Below are 19,569 nucleotides of genomic sequence, written 5' to 3' on the forward strand. Positions count from 1 at the left end.
CTCACTGTCGCTATCAAGAAAAGGTAGCAGCACAAATATCTGAGTCAAAAAACTAAGGTCAGGTTCGATGGCATTTGGTAAACGCGATGCGCGCGTCATGACTAGTTTCAGGTACGTGCCACAGGAAGTCATGATCGGCTAACACTCTAGTCAGGAAATGCAGGCATAACTGCTGCCTTCCACATGCGGAAAGATCATTTTCTTGACAGTTCTTTGGAATCTCATAGAGATTCTGTAGAACTGCTTTTCTGTATGCCCCACAGGATCCTGTGGTGGTTGATATACAGGTGGAGATGTTCTCCCTCTACAGGGATTATTCGGGCCTGAGGTAGATTGGATTGTGTCTCTACACGGCTCAGTGGTGAAATCAAAGTGTTGAAGGACTGTGGAAATTTCTAGAAGTGTTGGCACAATTCTTGGAAAGGAACTCATTTCCAAAGGTCCTTCCAGCTGATTTGAAGATCCCCAGTTACTGGGGACTCTTGGGTGCCGTTTCCCGAGAGTCCAACACGTTGGACAGTGCCCCTGGACGCATATTTGGCTGCCTTCAACACATCAGTCGGGGTTAATCAATTGCAAAGGCTCCTGTTGCCTGCGTGCTCCTAAGAATTTGTACTACATCCAGGCACGAGTCTCACCTTGTGTCAAGGGTCAGCAGTCTCCCCAGTGGGTTGTAAATGGGTGTCTTGATTTTGTGCATATGTTTGCGACTATCTGGGAGAAAGCATAGCCATAGGGAAGTGAGCTTCTCTCCTGTGATCTTTGTCTTACCGATTTGCCCTTTTCCAAGGGATAGTGAGGTCGATGTCTGTTGTCCTGCTTTCATGGGGGTCAAGCCAACTCCCCTGGAAACTGGAAGACGATGTGTGAATTCTCTCACCCAGTGTCATTCCTCGGTGGAAGGAAGACATTTGTGGTAAGCATCTTCAGGTCTCAGGGGATTTTTCCTGGGGAGAGATATGGCTCGGGTCAATGATGACATAACCTGTCTCGAAGAGAGATGATGACCTCAAAATCGTGCTCAGTGGGTTTATGCTGAGGCCCTGCGAGACACTCCTTTGCCCCGGCCTTATAGATCTTCTTTAGAGCAGACCCCCATTTTCATTCCTTTCACCTGCACCAAGTGATCCAAAACACCTGGGTGGCTGATTTTTTCAGGCTGATTCCTTGGCTCTTTTCCTCTTTTTGTGTCATTTAGGAAGACCTGCTTCCATGAAACTCACCGTGTCGAGGTCACAAGGTGAGGGAATTACCGTGATTTTCCCTGGCCCCATCTGACACTTGGACAAGTGAGGATGCAGCCCGAAAGGCTGTAGAGGTTGTTGACAAAGCTGAGGCATGTCCCCTGGTGTTTGCTTGACCTTGCCTGGTTGACTAAGTGGCAGTGATGTGCGTGGGTGGATACTTAGGAATCTGAGGATCCTGAAAAATGTGCGCTTGAGTCGTCTCCCATAGCCGGGGTCCAAGTCCGATACGTCCTAGGGAATTGGGAGAAATGCACAACGAGAAGAATGTATTTTCCCAAGATATTTATGGGAGGTGAATGGCTCAGAGCTCTACGGGAGACTGGTCAACTTGCCATATTGAAAGCGTTTGTCAGTTTCAGCTGGCTTCTTAGGATCTGCAGGGCACTTTTCCCAGGAATCTTGAAATTGGATGAGAGATTCCGTAGTCTGATAGCTGGCTCCAGCTTTCAAGTGAAGGTAGCTGCACAGATACCTGCGTAGAAAATCTAAAGTCAGGGTCTATGCCACGTGTGAGGAGGACACGAGGGTCGTGAGCAGTTTCAGGTTCATGCCACAGGAAGTCGTGTTTCCTTGGAGCTGTAGACAGTGAATGCAGGTGTAAATGCTGCCTTGCACGGGTGCAAAGATCACTGTTCCTACACAGTTCATTGGAATCCCGTAGAGTTTCCATAAGACTCCTGCTCTGTTTGTGCCAAGAGATCTTCTGATGGTTGATAAACAGGAGGAGATATGTTCCCTGTGTTACCGTTCTTTGGGAAAGAGGTGGCCGGGTCTGTGTCTCTGCATGGCACAAGGGTGAAATCAAACTCCGGAAATTGGTAGGAGAAGTTTGGGGCAAATTCTTGGAGTAAGCACTCTTCTGAGTGTCCCACAGCTCGTTTGAAGATCCCCAGTTTGGGGAACCCTTGGGTGTAATTTCCTGAGAGTGCTCGTGCACGGGACAGTGCCTGTGGACACAGATTTGGCTTCCTTGTTACATGGGCCAGGGCTGATCAAAATGAAAAGCCTCTCCTTGCCTGGGACCTCCTCAGTTTTTTTTACTACGGTCTGAGACCTCTCTGTCATGTCCTGATCTGGCACATGTCTGCCTTTCTGTCAAGGGTGAGCAGTCTCCCTAATGGGTTAGAAGTGCGTGTCTTGATGTTGTCCATATTTTTGAGTACATGTGGGAAAAACCTTAGCTGTTAGACCATGGATGTCTCTCGTGCGATGTCTGGCTTACTTCTTTGTCCTTCCTAAAAGGATTGCAAGGTCCAGGCCTGTTTTCCCGCTTTCATGAGGGTCAAGCTACTCCCCAGGAACCTGGAAGAGGATGTGCGAACATTCTCATCCTGCATGATTCCGGGCTGGATGGAAGATGTCTGTGGTAAGGAACTTGAGGACTCAGGTGATTTTTCCTGGGGATTGATATGTCTCGGGTCAATGATGACACCTCCACTTCTCTGGAAGTGAAATGATGACATTAAAATCACGCTCAATAGGATCACGCTGAGGCCCAGAGGGAAACTGCTTTTCCCCAATCTTAATGATCTCCCTTAGAATGGAGCCCGTTTTGATTCCTTTTACGTCCAGCACGTGATCCTAAACTCCTCACTGACCGATTTTTGTCAAGCTGATTCCTTGGCTCCTTTCCTCTTTTTCTCTGACTTAGAAAGACCTACTCCCAAGAGATTCACCACAGGAAGAACACAAGGTGAGTGAATGATGGCAGTTTTACCTTGTCCCTGCTGATACTTGGACAAGTGAAAATGGAGCCCAAAAGGCAGTCGGGTTTTGTGGAGAAGCTGAGACGCGTGCCCTGCTTTTAGCTTGACCTGACCGATTCAATAAGTGGCGGTGATATGCACGGGTGGAGTGCTAGGAAGCACAGGAACCTGGAAGAATTTCCACTTGAGGAATTTTTGATCATCCGGTGCCCAGCCTGGTATGTCTACGGAATTGAGAGAATGCACAGCTAGACAAATGTGCTTTTCTCATATATTTTCCGCTTGGGAATGGCTAGGAGCTCTACTGGAGAAACCGGACATACTTGCCATAGTTGAAAGCCTGTGTCAGTTGCGACTGGACGATTAGGATCTGCAGGGTATCTTTCCCACAAATCCTGGCATTGGATGAACAGTCGAGTAGTCTGATACCTCACTGTCGCTATCAAGAAAAGGTAACAGCACAAATATCTGAGTCAAAAAACTAATGTCAGGTTCGATGGCACTTGGTAAACGTGATGCGCGCGTCATGACTAGTTTCAGGTACGTGCCACAGGAAGTCACGATCGGCTAACACTCTTGTCAGGAAATGCAGGCATAACTGCTGCCTTCCACATGCGGAAAGATCATTTTCTTGACAGTTCTTTGGAATCTCATAGAGATTCTGTAGAACTGCTTTTCTGTATGCCCCACAGGATCCTGTGGTGGTTGATATACAGGAGGAGATGTTCTCCCTCTATAGGGATTATTCGGGCCTGAGGTAGATTGGATTGTGTCTCTACACGGCTCAGTGGTGAAATCAAAGTGTTGAAGGACTGTGGAAATTTCTAGAAGTGTTGGCACAATTCTTGGAAAGGAACTCATTTCCAAAGGTCCTTCCAGCTGATTTGAAGATCCCCAGTTACTGGGGACTCTTGGGTGCCATTTCCCAAGAGTCCAATACGTTGGACAGTGCCCCTGGACGCATATTTGGCTGCCTTCAACACATCAGTCGGGGTTAATCAATTGCAAAGGCTCCTTTTGCCTGCGTGCTCCTAAGAATTTGTACTACATCCAGGCACGAGTCTCACCTTGTGTCAAGGGTCAGCAGTCTCCGCAGTGGGTTCTAAATGGGTGTCTTGATTTTGTGCATATGTTTGCGACTATCTGGGAGAAAGCATAGCCATAGGGAAGTGAGCTTCTCTCCTGTGATCTTTGTCTTACCGATTTGCCCTTTTCCAAGGGATAGTGAGGTCGATGTCTGTTGTCCTGCTTTCATGGGGGTCAAGCCAACTCCCCTGGAAACTGGAAGACGATGTGTGAATTCTCTCACCCAGTGTCATTCCTCGGTGGAAGGAAGACATTTGTGGTAAGCATCTTCAGGTCTCAGGGGATTTTTCCTGGGGAGAGATATGGCTCGGGTCAATGATGACATAACCTGTCTCGAAGAGAGATGATGACCTAAAAATCATGCTCAGTGGGTTTATGCTGAGGCCCTGGGAGACACTCCTTTGCCCCTGCCTTATAGATCTTCTTTAGAGCAGACCCCCATTTTCATTCCTTTCACCTGCACCAAGTGATCCAAAACACCTGGGTGGCTGATTTTTGTCAGGCTGATTCCTTGGCTCTTTTCCTCTTTTTGTGTCATTTAGGAAGACCTGCTTCCATGAAACTCACCGTGTCGAGGTCACAAGGTGAGGGAATTACCGTGATTTTCCCTGGCCCCATCTGACACTTGGACAAGTAAGGATGCAGCCCAAAAGGCAGTAGAGGTTGTTGACAAAGCTGAGGCATGTCCCCTGGTGTTTGCTTGACCTTGCCTGGTTGACTAAGTGGCAGTGATGTGCGTGGATGGATACTCAGGAATCTGAGGATCCTGAAAAATGTGCGCTTGAGTCGTCTCCGATAGCCGGGGTCCAAGTCCGATACATCCTAGGGAATTTTGAGAAATGCACAACGAGAAGAATGTATTTTCCCAAGATATTTATGGGAGGTGAATGGCTCAGAGCTCTACGGGAGACTTGTCAACTTGCCATATTGAAAGCGTTTGTCAGTTTCAGCTGGCTTCTTAGGATCTGCAGGGCACTTTTCCCAGGAATCTTGAAATTGGATGAGAGATTCCGTAGTCTGATAGCTGGCTCCAGCTTTCAAGTGAAGGTAGCTGCACAGATACCTGCGTAGAAAATCTAAAGTCAGGGTCTATGCCACGTGTGAGGAGGACACGAGGGTCGTGAGCAGTTTCAGGTTCATGCCACAGGAAGTCGTGTTTCCTTGGAGCTGTAGACAGTGAATGCAGGTGTAAATGCTGCCTTGCACGAGTGCAAAGATCACTGTTCCTACACAGTTCATTGGAATCCCGTAGAGTTTCCATAAGACTCCTGCTCTGTTTGTGCCAAGAGATCTTCTGATGGTTGATAAACAGGAGGAGATATGTTCCCTGTGTTACCGTTCTTTGGGAAAGAGGTGGCCGGGTCTGTGTCTCTGCATGGCACAAGGCTGAAATCAAACTCCGGAAATTCGAAGGAGAAGTTTGGGGCATATTCCTGGAGTAAGCACTCTTCCGAGTTTCCCACAGTTCGTTTGAAGATCCCCAGTTTGGGGAACCCTTGGGTGTAATTTCCTGAGAGTGCTCGTGCACGGGACAGTGCCTGTGGACACAGATTTGGCTTCCTTGTTACATGGGCCAGGGCTGATCAAAATGAAAAGCCTCTCCTTCGCTGGGACCTCCTGAGTTTTTTTTACTACGGTCTGAGACCTCTATGCCATGTCCTGATCTGGCACATGTCTGCCTTTCTGTCAAGGGTGAGCAGTCTCCCTAATGGGTTAGAAGTGCGTGTCTTGATGTTGTCCATATTTTTGAGCACATGTGGGAAAAACCTTAGCTGTTAGACCATGGATGTCTCTCGTGCGATGTCTGGCTTACTTCTTTGTCCTTCCTAAAAGGATTGCAAGGTCCAGGCCTGTTTTCCCGCATTCGTGAGGGTCAAGCTACTCCCCAGGAACCTGGAAGAGGAAGTGCGAACATTCTCATCCTGCATGATTCCGGGCTGGATGGAAGATGTCTGTGGTAAGGAACTTGAGGACTCAGGTGATTTTTCCTGGGGATTGATATGTCTCGGGTCAATGATGACACCTCCACTTCTCTGGAAGTGAAATGATGACATTAAAATCACGCTCAATAGGATCACGCTGAGGCCCAGAGGGAAACTGCTTTTCCCCAATCTTAATGATCTCCCTTAGAATGGAGCCCGTTTTGATTCCTTTTACGTCCAGCACGTGATCCAAAACTCCTCACTGACTGATTTTTGTCAAGCTGATTCCTTGGCTCCTTTCCTCTTTTTCTCTGACTTAGAAAGACCTACTTCCAAGAGATTCACCACAGGAAGAACACAAGGTGAGTGAATGATGGCAGTTTTACCTTGTCCCTGCTGATACTTGGACAAGTGAAAATGGAGCCCAAAAGGCAGTCGGGTTTTGTGGAGAAGCTGAGACGCGTGCCCTGCTTTTAGCTTGACCTGACCGATTGAATAAGTGGCGGTGATATGCACGGGTGGAGTGTTAGGAAGTACAGGAACCTGGAAGAATTTCCACTTGAGGAATTTTTGATCATCCGGTGCCCAGCCTGGTATGTCTACGGAATTGAGAGAATGCACAGCGAGACAAATGTGCTTTTCTCATATATTTTCCGCTTGGGAATGGCTAGGAGCTCTACTGGAGAAACCGGACATACTTGCCATAGTTGAAAGCCTGTGTCAGTTGCGACTGGACGATTAGGATCTGCAGGGTATCTTTCCCACAAATCCTGGCATTGGATGAACAGTCGAGTAGTCTGATACCTCACTGTCGCTATCAAGAAAAGGTAGAAGCACAAACATCTGAGTCAAAAAACTAAGGTCAGGTTCGACGGCATTTGGTAAACGCGATGCGCGCGTCATGACTAGTTTCAGGTACGTGCCACAGGAAGTCACGATCGGCTAACACTCTAGTCAGGAAATGCAGGCATAACTGCTGCCTTCCACATGCGGAAAGAGCACTTTCTGCACAGTTCTTTGGAATCTCATATTCTATAGAACTGCTTTTCTGTATGCCCCACAGGATCCTGTGGTGGTTGATATACAGGGGGAGATGTTCTCCCTCTATAGGGATTATTCGGGCCTGAGGTAGATTGGATTGTGTCTCTACATGGCTCAGTGGTGAAATCAAAGTGTTGGAGGACTGTGGAAATTTCTAGAAGTGTTGGCACAATTCTTGGAAAGGAATTCATTTCCAAATGTCCTTCCAGCTGATTTGAAGATTCCCAGTTACTTGGGACTCTTGGGTGCCATTTCCCGGGAGTCCAATACGTTGGACAGTGCCCCTGGACGCATATTTTGCTGCCTTCAAGACACCAGTCAGGGTTAATCGATTGCAAAGGCTCCTTTTGCCTGTTTCCTCCTAAGAATTTGTACTACATCCAGGCACGATTCTCACCTTGTGTCAAGGGTCAACAGTCTCCCCAGTGGGCTGTAAATGAGTGTCTTGATTTTGTGCATATGTTTGCGAATATCTGGGAGAAAGCATAGCCATAGGGAAATGAGCTTCTCTCCTGTGATCTTTGTCTTACTGATTTGCCCTTTTCCAAGGGATAGTGAGGTCGATGTCTGTTGTCCTGCTTTCATGGGGGTCAAGCCAACTCCCCTGGAAACTGGAAGACGATGTGTGAATTCTCTCACCCAGTGTCATTCCTCAGTGGAAGAAAGACGTTTGTGGTAAGCATCTTCAGGTCTCAGGGGATTTTTCCTGGGGAGAGATATGGCTCGGGTCACTGATGACATAACCTGTCTCGAAAAGAGATGATGACCTAAAAATCATGCTCAGTGCGTTTATGCTGAGGCCCTGCGAGACACTCCTTTGCCCCTGCCTTATAGATCTTCTTTAGAGCAGACCCCCATTTTCATTCCTTTCACCTGCACCAAGTGATCCAAAACACCTGGGTGGCTGATTTTTGTCAGGCTGATTCCTTGGCTCTTTTCCTCTATTTGTGTCATTTAGAAAGACGTGCTTCCATGAAACTCACTGCGGCGAGGTCACAAGGTGAGGGAATTACCGTGATTTTCCCTGGCCCCATCTGACACTTGGACAAGTGAGGATGCAGCCCAAAAGGCAGTAGAGGTTGTTGACAAAGCTGAGGCATGTCCCCTGGTGTTTGCTTGACCTTGCCTGGTTGACTAAGTGGCAGTGATGTGCGTGGATGGATACTCAGGAATCTGAGGATCCTGAAAAATGTGCGCTTGAGTTGTCTCCGATAGCCGGGGTCCACGTCCGATACGTCCTAGGGAATTGGGAGAAATGCACAACGAGAAGAATGTATTTTCCCAAGATATTTATGGGAGGTGAATGGCTCAGAGCTCTACGGGAGACTGGTCAACTTGCCATATTGAAAGCGTTTGTCAGTTTCAGCTGGCTTCTCAGGATCTGCAGGGCACTTTTCCCAGGAATCTTGAAATTGGATGGGAGATTCCGTAGTCTGATAGCTGGCTCCAGCTTTCAAGTGAAGGTAGCTGCACAGATACCTGCGTAGAAAATCTAAAGTCAGGGTCTATGCCATGTGTGAGGAGGACACGAGGGTCGTGAGCAGTTTCAGGTTCATGTCACAGGAAGTCATGTTTCCTTGGAGCTGTAGACAGTGAATGCAGGTGTAAATGCTGCCTTGCACAATTGCAAAGATCACTGTTCCTACACAGTTCATTGGAATCCCGTAGAGTTTCCATAAGACTCCTGCTCTGTTTGTGCCAAGAGATCTTCTGATGGTTGATAAACAGGAGGAGATATGTCCCCTGTGTTACCGTTCTTTGGGAAAGAGGTGGCCGGGTCTGTGTCTCTGCATGGCACAAGGGTGAAATCAAACTCCGGAAATTCGTAGGAGAAGTTTTGGGCAAATTCCTGGAGTAAGCACTCTTCCGAGTGTCCCACAGCTCGTTTGAAGATCCCCAGTTTGGGGAACCCTTGGGTGTAATTTCCTGAGAGTGCTCGTGCACGGGACAGTGCCTGTGGACACAGATTTGGCTTCCTTGTTACATGGGCCAGGGCTGATCAAAATGAAAAGCCTCTTCTTGCCTGGGACCTCCTGAGTTTTTTTTACTACGGTCTGAGACCTCTATGCCATGTCCTGATCTGGCACATGTCTGCCTTTCTGTCAAGGGTGAGCAGTCTCCCTAATGGGTTAGCAGTGCGTGTCTTGATGTTGTCCATATTTTTGAGCACATGTGGGAAAAACCTTAGCTGTTAAACTATGGATGTCTCTCGTCCGATGTCTGGCTTACTTCCTTGTCCTTCCTAAAAGGATTGCAAGGTCCAAGCCTGTTTACCCACTTTCGTGAGGGTCAAGCTACTCCCCAGGAACCTGGAAGAGGATGTGCGAACATTCTCATCCTGCATGATTCCGGGCTGGATGGAAGATGTCTGTGGTAAGGAACTTGAGGACTCAGGTGATTTTTCCTGGGGATTGATATGTCTCGGGTCAATGATGACACCTCCACTTCTCTGGAAGAGAAATGATGACATTAAAATCACGCTCAATAGGATCACGCTGAGGCCCAGAGGGAAACTGCTTTTCCCCAATCTTAATGATCTCCTTTAGAATGGAGCCCGTTTTGATTCCTTTTATGTCCAGCACGTGATCCAAAACTCCTCACTGACCGATTTTTGTCAAGCTGATTCCTTGGCTCCTTTCCTCTTTTTCTCTGACTTAGAAAGACCTACTTCCAAGAGATTCACCACAGGAAGAACACAAGGTGAGTGAATGATGGCAGTTTTACCTTGTCCCTGTTGATACTTGGACAAGTGAAAATGGAGCCCAAAAGGCAGTCGGGTTTTGTGGAGAAGCTGAGACGCGTGCCCTGCTTTTAGCTTGACCTGACCGATTGAATAAGTGGCGGTGATATGCACGGGTGGATAGTTAGGAAGCACAGGAACCTGGAAGAATTTCCACTTCAGGAATTTTTGGTCATCCGGTGCCCCGACTGGAATGTCTACGGAATTGAGAGAATGCACAGCTAGACAAATGTGCTTTTCTCATATATTTTCCGCTTGGGAATGGCTAGGAGCTCTACTGGAGAAACCGGACATACTTGCCATAGTTGAAAGCCTGTGTCAGTTGCGACTGGACGATTAGGATCTGCAGGGTATCTTTCCCACAAATCCTGGCATTGGATGAACAATCGAGTAGTGTGATACCTCACTGTAGCTATCAAGAAAAGGTAGCAGCACAAATATCTGAGTCAAAAAACTAATGTCAGGTTCGATGGCATTTGGTAAACGCGATGCGCGCATCATGACTAGTTTCAGGTACTTGCCACAGGAAGTCACGATCGGCTAACACTCTAGTCAGGAAATGCAGGCATAACTGCTGCCTTCCACATGCGGAAAGATCATTTTCTTGACAGTTCTTTGGAATCTCATATTCTATAGAACTGCTTTTCTGTATGGCCCACAGGATCCTGTGGTGGTTGATATAGAGGAGGAGATGTTCTCCCTCTATAGGGATTATTTGGGCCTGAGGTAGATTGGATTGTGTCTCTACATGGCTCAGTGGTGAAATCAAAGTGTTGGAGGACTGTGGAAATTTCTAGAAGTGTTGGCACAATTCTTGGAAAGGAATTCATTTCCAAATGTTCTTCCAGCTGATTTGAAGATACCCAGTTACTGGGGACTCTTGGGTGCCATTTCCCGGGAGTCCAATACGTTGGACAGTGCCCCTGGACGCATATTTTGCTGCCTTCAAGACACCAGTCAGGGTTAATCGATTGCAAAGGCTCCTTTTGCCTGTTTCCTCCTAAGAATTTGTACTACATCCAGGCACGATTCTCACCTTGTGTCAAGGGTCAACAGTCTCCCCAGTGGGTTGTAAATGAGTGTCTCGATTTTGTGCATATGTTTGCGAATATCTGGGAGAAAGCATAGCCATAGGGAAATGAGCTTCTCTCCTGTGATCTTTGTCTTACTGATTTGCCCTTTTCCAAGGGATAGTGAGGTCGATGTCTGTTGTCCTGCTTTCATGGGGGTCAAGCCAACTCCCCTGGAAACTGGAAGACGATGTGTGAATTCTCTCACCCAGTGTCATTCCTCGGTGGAAGGAAGACATTTGTGGTAAGCATCTTCAGGTCTCAGGGGATTTTTCCTGGGGAGAGATATGGCTCGGGTCACTGATGACATAACCTGTCTCGAAGAGAGATGATGACCTCAAAATCGTGCTCAGTGGGTTTATGCTGAGGCCCTGCGAGACACTCCTTTGCCCCGGCCTTATAGATCTCTTTTAGAGCAGACCCCCATTTTCATTCCTTTCACCTGCACCAAGTGATCCAAAACACCTGGGTGGCTGATTTTTGTCAGGCTGATTCCTTGGCTCTTTTCCTCTTTTTGTGTCATTTAGAAAGACCTGCTTCCATGAAGCTCACCGCGGCGAGGTCACAAGGTGAGGGAATTATTGTGATTTTCCCTGGCCCCATCTGACACTTGGACAAGTGAGGATGCAGCCCAAAAGGCAGTAGAGGTTGTTGACAAAGCTGAGGCATGTCCCCTGGTGTTTGCTTGACCTTGCCTGGTTGACTAAGTGGCAGTGATGTGCGTGGATGGATACGTAGGAATCTGAGGATCCTGAAAAATGTGCGCTTGAGTTGTCTCCGATAGCCGGGGTCCACGTCCGATACGTCCTAGGGAATTGGGAGAAATGCACAACGAGAAGAATGTATTTTCCCAAGATATTTATGGGAGGTGAATGGCTCAGAGCTCTACGGGAGACTGGTCAACTTGCCATATTGAAAGCGTTTGTCAGTTTCAGCTGGCTTCTTAGGATCTGCAGGGCACTTTTCCCAGGAATCTTGAAATTGGATGAGAGATTCCGTAGTCTGATAGCTGGCTCCAGCTTTCAAGTGAAGGTAGCTGCACAGATACCTGCGTAGAAAATCTAAAGTCAGGGTCTATGCCATGTGTGAGGAGGACACGAGGGTCGTGAGCAGTTTCAGGTTCATGCCACAGGAAGTCATGTTTCCTTGGAGCTGTAGACAGTGAATGCAGGTGTAAATGCTGCCTTGCACGAGTGCAAAGATCACTGTTCCTACACAGTTCATTGGAATCCCGTAGAGTTTCCATAAGACTCCTGCTCTGTTTGTGCCAAGAGATCTTCTGATGGTTGATAAACAGGAGGAGATATGTCCCCTGTGTTACCGTTCTTTGGGAAAGAGGTGGCCGGGTCTGTGTCTCTGCATGGCACAAGGGTGAAATCAAACTCCGGAAATTCGTAGGAGAAGTTTTGGGCAAATTCCTGGAGTAAGCACTCTTCCGAGTGTCCCACAGCTCGTTTGAAGATCCCCAGTTTGGGGAACCCTTGGGTGTAATTTCCTGAGAGTGCTCGTGCACGGGACAGTGCCTGTGGACACAGATTTGGCTTCCTTGTTACATGGGCCAGGGCTGATCAAAATGAAAAGCTTCTCCTTCCCTGGGACCTCCTGAGTTTTTTTTACTACTGTCTGAGGCCTCTATGCCATGTCCTGATCTGGCACATGTCTGCCTTTCTGTCAAGGGTGAGCAGTCTCCCTAATGGGTTAGCAGTGCGTGTCTTGATGTTGTCCATATTTTTGAGCACATGTGGGAAAAACCTTAGCTGTTAGACCATGGATGTCTCTCGTCCGATGTCTGGCTTACTTCTTTGTCCTTCCTAAAAGGATTGCAAGGTCCAGGCCTGTTTTCCCACTTTCATGAGGGTCAAGCTACTCCCCAGGAACCTGGAAGAGGATGTGCGAACATTCTCATCCTGCATGATTCCGGGCTGGATGGAAGATGTCTGCGGCAAGGAACTTGAGGACTCAGGTGATTTTTCCTGGGGATTGATATGTCTCGGGTCAATGATGACACCTCCACTTCTCTGGAAGAGAAATGATGACATTAAAATCACGCTCAATAGGATCACGCTGAGGCCCAGAGGGAAACTGCTTTTCCCCAATCTTAATGATCTCCTTTAGAATGGAGCCCGTTTTGATTCCTTTTACATCCAGCACGTGATCGAAAACTCCTCACTGACCGATTTTTGTCAAGCTGATTCCTTGGCTCCTTTCCTCTTTTTCTCTGACTTAGAAAGACCTACTTCCAAGAGATTCACCACAGGAAGAACACAAGGTGAGTGAATGATGGCAGTTTTACCTTGTCCCTGCTGATACTTGGACAAGTGAAAATGGAGCCCAAAAGGCAGTCGGGTTTTGTGGAGAAGCTGAGACGCGTGCCCTGCTTTTAGCTTGACCTGACCGATTGAATAAGTGGCGGTGATATGCATGGGTGGATTTTTTGGAAGCGTAGGAGCCTGGAAGAATTTCCACTTGAGTAATTTTTGATAATCTGGTTCTCAGCCTGTTATGTCTATGAATTGGAAGAATGCGCAGCTAGACAAATGTTCTTTTCTCAAGAATTTTCCGGATGGAATTGGCTAGGAGGTCTGCTTCAGAAACTGGACATACTTGCCATTGTTGAAAGCCTGTGTCAGTTGCGACTGGACGATTAGGATCTGCAGGGTATCTTTCCCACAAATCCTGGCATTGGATGAACAATCGAGTAGTGTGATACCTCACTGTAGCTATCAAGAAAAGGTAGCAGCACAAATATCTGAGTCAAAAAACTAAGGTCAGGTTCGATGGCATTTGGTAAATGCGATGCGCGCATCATGACTAGTTTCAGGTACGTGCCACAGGAAGTCACGATCGGCTAACACTCTAGTCAGGAAATGCAGGCATAACTGCTGCCTTCCACATGTGGAAAGATCATTTTCTTGACAGTTCTTTGGAATCTCATAGAGGTTGTATAGAACTGCCTTTCTGTGTGCCCTACGGGTTCCTGTGGTGGTTGATATACAGGAGGAGATGTTCTCCCTCTATAGGGATTATTCGGGCCTGAGGTAGATTGGATTGTGTCTCTACATGGCTCAGTGGTGAAATCAAAGTGTTGAAGGACTGTGGAAATTTCTAGAAGTGTTGGCACATTTCTTTGAAAGGAATTCATTTCCAAATGTCCTTCCAGCTGATTTGAAGATCCCCAGTTACTGGGGACCCTTGCGTGCCATTTCCCGGGAGTCCAATACATTGGACAGTGCCCCTGGACGCATATTTGGCTGCCTTCAAGGCATCAGTCAGGGTTAATCAATTTCAAAGTCTCCTTTTGCCTGGTCCCCCTGAAAATTTGTGCTATGTCCTGAGACCTCAATGCCTTGTTCTGAATCTTGCATGAATCTCGCTTTCTGTCACTAGTCAGGTGTCTCTCCGGTGGGTGGCAAATGGGTGTGTTCATTTTATCCCTATGTTTGCCAATATCTGGGAAAAAGCATAGCCAAAGGAAATGAGTTTCTCTTGTGTGAACTTTGTCTTATTGATTTGCAATTTTCAAGGGTTTTGTGAGTTAGATATCTGTTTTCCTGGTTTGAGGAGGGTCAAACCAACTCCCCGGAAACTGGAAGAGGATGTGTGAACATTCTTATCCAGCGAGATTCCAGGGTGGATGGAAGATATCTGTGGTAAGGACTTTGAGCACTCAGTGATTTTTCCTGGGGATTGATATGTCTCGGGTCAATGATGACACCTCAACTAGTCTCGAGGAGAGATGATGACATAAAAATCATGCTTAGTAGGATTACGCTGAGGCCCAGAGGGAAACACCATTTGGCCAACCTTAATGACCTTGTTTTGAGTGGACCCCCATTTTGTTTCCTTTTACCTGCACCTAGTGATTAAAAACACCTCGGTGATTGATTTTTGTCAAGTAGATTCCATGGCTCTCTTCCTCTTTTTTGTGTTATTTAGAAAGATCTGCTTCTAAGAAAATCACCGTGGCGAGGACAAAGGTGAGGAGTTAACGTGATTTTCCCTGGCCCCATCTGACACTTATGCAAATGAGGATGCCACCCAAAGGGCAGTAGGGTTTGGTGACAAAGCTGAGGCATGTCCCCTGGTGTTTGCTTGACTTAGTCTGATTTACAAAGTGGCAGTGATGTGCGTGGGTGGATACTTAGGAATCAGAGGAACCTGGAAAAATTTCCGTTTGACTGACCTTCCATAGCCTGGGTCCACGTCCGGTACGTCCTATGGAATTGGGAGAAATCTACAAGTAGAAAAATGTGTTTTCCTAAGATATTTATGGGATGGAAATGGCTCGGAGCTCTACGGGAGACTTGTCAACTTTCCGTAATTGAAAGCGTGTCACAGCTGCGTCTGGACTCTTAGGATTTGCAGGGCACTTTTCCCATGTATTTTGGGATTGGATGAGCCTTTCGTTAGTCTGATACCTGGCTCCAGCTTTCAAGTACAGATGGCTGCACAGATATCTGTGTAGAAATCTAAAGTCAGGGTCGATGCCAGGTGTGAAGGGACACGAGGGTCATGACCAGTTTCAGGTTCATACCACAGGAACTCATGTTAAGGCAGAGCTCTAGACAGTGAATGCAGGTATAACTGCTGCCTTGCACTTGTGGAAAGATGACTGTTCCTGCAGAGTTCATTGGAATGCTGTAGAGGTTCCATAAGAATGCTGCTCTGTGTGTGCCAAGGTATCCTCTGATGCTTTGTTCTAGTTGTAAAGCTAACATTTTTATTTTATTCCTTTCTTCTTTTTTGATGTGTGAGTTTATTGCTGTAAATTGACCTCTGAGCACTGCCTTTGCTGTGTCCCAAAGGTTTTGTTAAGAAATGTTTGCATTCTCATTTGATTTGAGAAGTTTTTTTTTTTTTTATTCTATCTTTGATTTCTTCCATTACCCAGTGGCTTTTTAAGCAAGGTATATTCAGTTTCCATTTTTTTCCTTGCTCTTCCTGTTGTTAATTCCTACTTTTATGGCATTGTGATCAGAGAAGATGCTTTGCATTGTCTCAGTGTTCTGGATTTTGCTGAGTGTTGCTTTGTGGCCTAACACGTGATGTATTTGGAAGAACGTTCCATGTGCATTGGAAAAGAATGTATATTTCGCTGCTATTGGGTGAAGTGTTCTTATGAGATCTAGTTGTATGATTATGGCCTTTAGATCTTCTGTATCTTTATTGAGTTTCTTGTTAGATGTTCTGTCCTTTACCAAGAGTGGTGTGTTGAAGTCTCCTACTCTTATTGCAGAATCATCACTTTCTCTTTTCAATGCTACCAGAGTTTGTTTTATGTATATTGAAGCCCTGCCATTGGGTGTATAGATGTTTATTTTGGTTATGTCATCATGGTGAATTTTCCCTTTAATCAATATCTAGTGCCTTCCTTATCTTTTATGGTAGAGTTTGCCTTAATATCTGTTTTATCTGAGATTAGTAATACCACTCTTGCTCTATTTTGGTTGCTGTTTGTTGATATATTTTTTCCAACTTTTGATTTTTAATATATTTATTTCTAACATATGTCTTTTGTAGACAACATATTTGTAGGTCTTTTTTAAAAATCCATTCTGTCACTCTCTGTGTCTTTACAGATGCATTTAAACCATTTACGTTCAGTGTGATGATGATAGATGTGAGTTTATTGCTATCATTTTGTAGCACTTTTTTGTGATACTGGCATTTTCTTTGTTTCTCTTACTCTCCTGTAGATTTTCTGTTTACTGAGACTTCATGTTTTTCTTCTTTATTTTGATGAGTAGATGTGTTAACTTTCTTCGTGACTACCTTGAAATTTACCCCATCTTCCTAAGTTTGAATCAGTCTTTTATTACTTGATGTCATCTTGACTTCCTCTCCATTTGAAAGTTCTATACCTACACCATTTATTCCCCATTTTATTGTTCTTACATTGTTGTCATTTACAGATTGGCATCGCTTGTATTCTGAGGGAAATATTTTAGTTTTTTTGATCCTTGAGTGTTCATTACCTAGGTTGGTATCTGGCTGATGATGTCCTGTAAATTCTACTTCTATGATGTTAATGAGGCAGGATCCTCCCCAGGAGTAGAATTTACAACACATAGGAAAATCACATCAGATGATAAAATGATGAACAATCACACAATACTAGGAATCATGGCTTAGCCACGTTGACACATATTTTGAGGGAAGCACCCCACTCCACCAGTAAACTTCAGCCAGAAGGCACTTGGCTCTCTTGCTCCATGGGTCAGCAAGCCTAGCTCCACCAATAAGTGACTAGAGGCATCCCACCCCTCCAGGAAGCCCACTGCCAAAGGCATTCAGTTCTTTCACTCAGTGGGTCCACTCTAGTGCTGTCTCATGCCAGCCTCCTGGTTCTGCTGTTACCATTTTTCTGCTGCTCTTGTTTCTCTGCTGCCACTTCTTGCCATCTCTGCCTTTTCCAGTGTAACAACTCTCCTCACTTCCTTCTGAGTTCTCACCAGAATTGTCTTCGATGTCCATAATTCCACCAACAGTCTCTTCAGGGCAATATAGACTTTTACTATTGTTGTTAGGTGCCATCGAGTCAGTTCCAACTCATGGCAACCCTATAGGACACAGTAGAACAGTCCCATAAGGATTCCAAGGAGTGGCTGGTGGATTTGAGCTGCTGACCTTTGGGTTAGCAGCCAAGCTGTTAACTACTATGTCACCAGGACTCCGCTTTTACTGTTAAAATTAGGCACTTTAAAATGCTTCTAGCCTCTTCTTATTCACAGATTCAAAAGTGCTTCCACATTTTAGGTATCTGTTAAGAGCAGCACCCCACTCTTTCGGTACCAAATTCTGTCTTAGTTAACTAGTGTTGTTATAACAAAAATACCACAAGTAGATGGCTTTAACAAAGAGAAATGCATTGTCTTCCAGTCTAGGAGGCTAGAAGTCCTAATTCAAGGTGCCAGCTCCAGGGGAAGACTTTCTCTCTCTGTTGGCTGTGAAGGAAGGTCTTTGTCATTAATCCTCCCCAGTCCAGGAGCTTCTTAGAGCAGGGAGCCCGGGTCCAAAGGATGCGCTCTGCTCCTGGCACTGCTTTCTTGGTGGTATGAGGTCTCCCATCTCTCTGCTCGCTTCTCTCTTTTATATCTCAAAAGTAATTTACTTAAAACACAACCTAATCTTGTAGATTGAACCCTGCCTCATTAACACAATTGCCTGTAATCCTGCCTCATTAACATCATAGAAGTAGAATTTACAACAGATAGGAAAATCACATCAGATGACAAAATGATGAACAATCACACAATACTAGGAATCATGGCTTAGCCACGTTGACACATATTTTGAGGGGACACAATTCAATCCATAACAGTGAGTGTGACTGTGATATGTCTTGGTAATTTTTATGGGGTCTAAAATTTTTATCCTATATGGAGTTTGTTGAGCTTCTTGGATAGTCAGTTTTTCATCTTTCAGGATATCAGGGAAGTTATCTTTCAGCAGATTTTCGATGATCCTTTCTGTGTTTTCCATTTTCTCCCCCTGTTCTGGAACTCCTGTTGCATGCAAAGTTTTGCTCTTGATTGTATCTCACATAGATCTTAGGTTTTCTTCTTTTTTATTCATCCTTTTCTCTAATTTTCCTTCAAACGAAGTGGTATCTAAGGATTTGTCTTCATTTTTGCTGATACTGCCTTTCATTGTTTCAATTTTGCTCCTAAAACCCTCTATTGCATTGCCCATTTTTGAAATCTTGTTTATCTTTTGGATTTCTAATTGCTTTCTTGTATGATCTCTAATTATTCATTTTGACATTTTCTTCTTGCATTATTTTCCTGAATTCTTCCATTGCTTTGTCTGTTTCTCCCTGATTTTATCTGTATTTTCCATGATTTTGTCTCTTTCATCCTTAGTTTTGTCTATGTTTTCCTTGATCTCTTTCTTAATATCTTGGAGAGCCCTGAATATTAGTCTTCTGAATTCCCTATCAGATAGTTTCAATGTCTTTTCTTCTACCAGAAGGTCATCTTGTATTTTACATTGGTTGCTTGTTGGAGCCATCCTGTCCTTTTTTTTAAATTGCTGTCTCTGAGAAATTCAGGAATTATTCTCATCATTTATTGATTGTAAGTTTCTTTGTTTCTTCCCGCTTTCTTGTTTTATTTGGTTGTGTCTGGACAGGCAGACTGGGCATATTTCATTGCTTGCTTGTCTCTGGTCATGATAGCTCTCACCACCTTGTCCAGGTGAACACAGCCAGTCACTCAGCTATGGTGCACTAGGACAGGTCCAGGGAGGGCGGTGGAGGGACATGGTGATGGGTCATTTGTCTGCAGCATGAACTGGAGTGCCATGGTGGGGCAGGGCGCATGGGTCTGAAGGTCTGTTGGTGCTGCTTCAGGACATAGTGCTCAACAGGGCAGGGCCAGAGGCAGTGTGGAGCAGGATCCAGGGATCTGGGGGTCTGCATTGGTGCCACTTGGGAGTGTCATGCTTGGTAGGGTGGTGCCAGGGGGCAGCCTGGATCATGGTCCAGAGTTCCAGGGATCCATGCCAGTGCTGCTCAGGGATGTGATGCTCAGCATAGTGGGCCAGAGTCAGCACAGGGCAGGGCCCAGTTGTCCACACCTGTCCCACATGGAAGTGCAGTGCTTAACAGGGCAGGACCAGTGGACAGCACAGTTTAGCAGCCTGGGGTCCAGAGGTCTGAACCAGTGCCACTTGGATGAGCAGCAGGGTAGGGGCAGAGAGTGGCATGGGGCAGGGTTTGAGGGTGCAGATGCCCACATGCTGCTTGGGGGCAGGGCA

At 46.0% G+C, this 19,569-nt stretch overlaps 9 non-coding genes across 9 annotated transcripts; all 9 read left to right on the top strand.

Moving 5' to 3' along the window:
* The first annotated feature begins 966 nt into the window (after window positions 1-966).
* On the top strand, window positions 967-1,044 carry LOC135227574 (small nucleolar RNA SNORD115). Its single transcript, XR_010317737.1, has one exon. It is a non-coding gene; the product is annotated as a small nucleolar RNA SNORD115 (small nucleolar RNA).
* A 1,619-nt stretch (window positions 1,045-2,663) lies between these two features.
* Window positions 2,664-2,744, top strand: LOC111748009 (small nucleolar RNA SNORD115). The gene has a single exon (XR_002783952.2). It is a non-coding gene; the product is annotated as a small nucleolar RNA SNORD115 (small nucleolar RNA).
* Window positions 2,745-4,348: 1,604 nt separating this feature from the next.
* LOC111748007 (small nucleolar RNA SNORD115) lies at window positions 4,349-4,426 on the top strand. The gene has a single exon (XR_002783950.2). It is a non-coding gene; the product is annotated as a small nucleolar RNA SNORD115 (small nucleolar RNA).
* A 1,620-nt stretch (window positions 4,427-6,046) lies between these two features.
* Window positions 6,047-6,127, top strand: LOC135227436 (small nucleolar RNA SNORD115). The gene has a single exon (XR_010317601.1). It is a non-coding gene; the product is annotated as a small nucleolar RNA SNORD115 (small nucleolar RNA).
* Window positions 6,128-7,727: 1,600 nt separating this feature from the next.
* On the top strand, window positions 7,728-7,805 carry LOC111747960 (small nucleolar RNA SNORD115). Its single transcript, XR_002783904.2, has one exon. It is a non-coding gene; the product is annotated as a small nucleolar RNA SNORD115 (small nucleolar RNA).
* Window positions 7,806-9,425: 1,620 nt separating this feature from the next.
* On the top strand, window positions 9,426-9,506 carry LOC111747988 (small nucleolar RNA SNORD115). The gene has a single exon (XR_002783931.2). It is a non-coding gene; the product is annotated as a small nucleolar RNA SNORD115 (small nucleolar RNA).
* A 1,600-nt stretch (window positions 9,507-11,106) lies between these two features.
* Window positions 11,107-11,184, top strand: LOC135227585 (small nucleolar RNA SNORD115). The gene has a single exon (XR_010317749.1). It is a non-coding gene; the product is annotated as a small nucleolar RNA SNORD115 (small nucleolar RNA).
* Window positions 11,185-12,804: 1,620 nt separating this feature from the next.
* Window positions 12,805-12,885, top strand: LOC111747979 (small nucleolar RNA SNORD115). Its single transcript, XR_002783923.1, has one exon. It is a non-coding gene; the product is annotated as a small nucleolar RNA SNORD115 (small nucleolar RNA).
* A 1,626-nt stretch (window positions 12,886-14,511) lies between these two features.
* LOC111747971 (small nucleolar RNA SNORD115) lies at window positions 14,512-14,592 on the top strand. Its single transcript, XR_002783915.1, has one exon. It is a non-coding gene; the product is annotated as a small nucleolar RNA SNORD115 (small nucleolar RNA).
* The last annotated feature ends 4,977 nt before the right edge of the window (window positions 14,593-19,569 follow it).

The sequence above is a fragment of the Loxodonta africana genome, chromosome 13 (genome assembly GCF_030014295.1).
Source record: "Loxodonta africana isolate mLoxAfr1 chromosome 13, mLoxAfr1.hap2, whole genome shotgun sequence".
Lineage (NCBI taxonomy): Eukaryota > Metazoa > Chordata > Mammalia > Proboscidea > Elephantidae > Loxodonta > Loxodonta africana.